Source organism: Gossypium raimondii, chromosome 1, assembly GCF_025698545.1.
Source record: "Gossypium raimondii isolate GPD5lz chromosome 1, ASM2569854v1, whole genome shotgun sequence".
Lineage (NCBI taxonomy): Eukaryota > Viridiplantae > Streptophyta > Magnoliopsida > Malvales > Malvaceae > Gossypium > Gossypium raimondii.
In genome coordinates, this window is record NC_068565.1 from 30,724,393 (window position 1) to 30,727,869 (window position 3,477).

General features: G+C 33.2%; 1 non-coding gene across 1 annotated transcript; it reads left to right on the forward strand.

Moving 5' to 3' along the window:
- The first annotated feature begins 3,142 nt into the window (after positions 1-3,142).
- Positions 3,143-3,214, forward strand: TRNAN-GUU (transfer RNA asparagine (anticodon GUU)). The gene has a single exon. It is a non-coding gene; the product is annotated as a tRNA-Asn (tRNA).
- Positions 3,215-3,477: the final 263 nt, after the last annotated feature.

Sequence of the window (3,477 nt, forward strand, 5' to 3'; positions counted from 1 at the left end):
GTGTTTTTGTAGGTGAGCTGAATTTGGAGAGTAATTAAACAAGGTTCATGCATGATAGGTTCAATGTAAGGGACGGTGCATGTAAGGCCTCTTTCAATGAATGGTGGCTGATCCATTTGGCTCCCCAAGGCACCTATTTGGCCAAAAGGTGTCCAGCAACTTAAAGCACAAGCTTGGCCAATCGTATTCCCAAGGCAGCATCTAAGCCATTCACACCTCAATTTGACCAATCAGCTCCTATACATGTATGGGTGGATTCATGAACGTCCAAAGGGAGGGAATATTACCTTAATTCATCACATTGAATGTATAATGTGCATGTACAAAGGGGAGAACGAATTTACAAGGTACATGCTTCCATTCATGAACCAGCCCATCATTAAAGCTTTAATTAAGAGAGATGCATGACCCATGCACCTAGCATTCGTCCAAGGGGGGGTTGGATATGAATTGAAGATGCACATTCATGGAACAAGGAAGCTTTCTTATTGGTTAAGCAAGCATGAACGGGTTTTGGGAAGAAACATGATTATTCAACCATGCATGAACTTACACTATCCATGAACAAAGATTTAATGCTTGAAGTGTGAACATTTTTAATTGTTGTGTGAACATATTAGTAGCTGAATTTTAATAGGCATTAGAGAGCCTATAAATAGTTTATTTTGTTTATTGTAAAAGGTTACAGAATTTGATTATTAAAACTTAATAGAACTTTTGTTCTTGTGAGGTTACCTCCTCCCTTCTTTCGTTCAAGTCTCGAAGCAACTTATCTAGCTTGCTAGTGGCGTCAATCCGAACTCCATTGAACTTATCACCGAACTAGTGTGGCGTTCAACCATATTATTATACCTTTGGTTCTTACCTCCATATTGGTAATGGGTCAAGGTCCGCTTCTATCTTTCATCAAATTTCACCTTAAGCAATATAAGACTCGGGCAATACTTTTTAGTATTGAACATTCTTGACGTTTAAGTTCTATTTTCCATCTCCATCAATTACCTTTTTCTAACTTACCTTGTTTCTATTCTAAACTGAACCTATCAATACCAAACCACTCATCTAAACCCCTCTCAAAGCTTCGGCAACCCTTAGCCTAAATCACCTAATTTTGACAACTCTAACTACTCCTCGTCGACGATCGGGCAACTTCGCGAAACGACTCGATTAACCCGAGCCGAATCACATCACCTACTCCTATTTCGGCTCTTATACATGCTACCACTATAGTAGCTGCGGGAATTTTTTTTGTAGCCTGCTTGCTTCTTTTTTTTATAATTATACCTTACATAATGAATGTAATATCTTTGATAGGTATAATAACGGTATTATTAGGGGCTACTTTAGCCCTTGCTCAAAAATATATTAAAAAGGGTTTAGCCTTTTCTATAATGTCCCATTTGGGTTATATGATGTTAGCTCTAAGTATGGGGTTGTCTTATCGAGCCACTTTATTTTATTTGATTACTCATGCTTATTCGAAAGCATTGTTGTTTTTAGCATCCGTATCGATTATTCATTCCATGGAAGCTATTGTTGGATATTCTCCAGAGAAAAGCCAGAATATGGTTTTTATGGGCAATTTAAGAAAGCACGTGCCCATTACCCAAATTGTTTTTTTAATAGGTACACTTTCTCTTTCTGGTATTCCACCCCTTGCTTGTTTTTGGTCCAAAAATGAAATTCTTAGTGACAGTTGGTTGTATTCACTGATTTTTTCAATAATGGTTTGGTCCATTGCCGGATTAACAACATTTTATATGTTTCAGATCTATTTACTTACTTTTGAAGGACATTTAAACGTTCATTTTCAAAAATATAGTGGCAAAAAAAACTAGCTCTTTCTATTCAATAAAACTATGGGGTAAAGAAGAGAAAAAAAAATTAACAGCAATTTTCATTTATTTCCTTTATTAACATTAACAATGAATAAGAACGAGCAGCCATATACAATTGGTGGAAAAAAAGAAGCTCTTATTACTATTACGAATTTTGGCTACAAGAAGGCTTTTTCTTATCCTCATGAATCAGATAATACTATGCCATTTCCTATGCTTATATTGCTTCAATTTACTTTATTTGTTGGAGCTATAGTAATTCCTTTTAATCAAAAGGAATGCATTTGGATATATTATCAAAATTATTAACTCCTCTAAAACTTTTACATCAAAATTCAAATGATTTTGAGGATTCTTATCATTTTTATAAATGCAACTTTTCAATGAGTATAGCTTGTTTTGGAATATTTACATCATTCCTTTTATATAAACCTTTTATTCATCTTTACTAAATTTAAACTGTCTAAATTCATTTGTGAAAAGGGATCCTAAAGAATTTTATTGGATAAAATGATATATTTTATATATGATTGGTCATATAATCGTGGTTACATAGATATGTTTTATTCAATATCCTTAACAAAATGTATAAGAGGATTCGCAGAACTAACTCATTTTTTTGATAGGCGAGTAATCGATGGAATTACAAAAGGAGATAGGCATTACAAGTTTTTTTGTGTGAGAAAGTGTAAAATACCTAGGGGGAAGTCACATCTCGTTTCATCTATTATTGTATCTATTTTATGTATTAATTTTTTTAGTAATTTAATACTTTAATTTATTTTAATTTTATGCAATTTATATATTAATATTATATTTATATATTTTCATTTTTTATTTTTAGAATATTAAAAATTATTATTATAATAATTCAAATAATAATAAAATTTAATATTTAATTAAAATATTTTATCCAACCGTAATGACCGAATTGATTATCGTCATGTATAAGGATATTAGATTCCACAGTATAAAAGATTTTAAAATCATCATTAACCTCCTTTTCTCTTTTCTATTTACGGATTATTATATGATGATTTTGAACTTTCCATATACATATATAGAAATAGAAATAGATAAACTAGAACCGACATATCTTATGTTATGTCAATGACAATATAAAAATGGAATTGGGATCTAGATGGAATATAATGAAATAGAGCCACTTTGAGTTCCCTATGAAAAGAGGCATGGAATAGAGCCACTACGAAGAAGTTCTGGGGGTTACCAAGGAAACTTCAAGTTCATATTGGTCATGAGTTGAGACTGGGAATTGACCTCTATGAGATCTAATCTCTCTTTGTTCCTCAGTAGCTCAACGGTAGAGCGATCGGTTGTTAACTGACTGGTCGTAGGTTCAAATCCTACTTGAGGAGATTTGATTCATTCCGAATTAAAGAATTCAGAATGTCAGAATAAAAGGGTTCGCTTTGACCGTTAAGAGCAGCTAGCCCGTTCCCTGTGTCTTTTTTTCTATTACATTATATCTCATCGTATCACATTCTGTTCCATGATATTTGAGAATCACCGTCAATACCTCGGTGTAGGTGTTCGGGATAATCCTTTGTTCCAAAGTCTCGGGGCTATTTACAACCAGCCAATTAAGAATTCTTAGATGGACTAGTACTAGGAAATACCT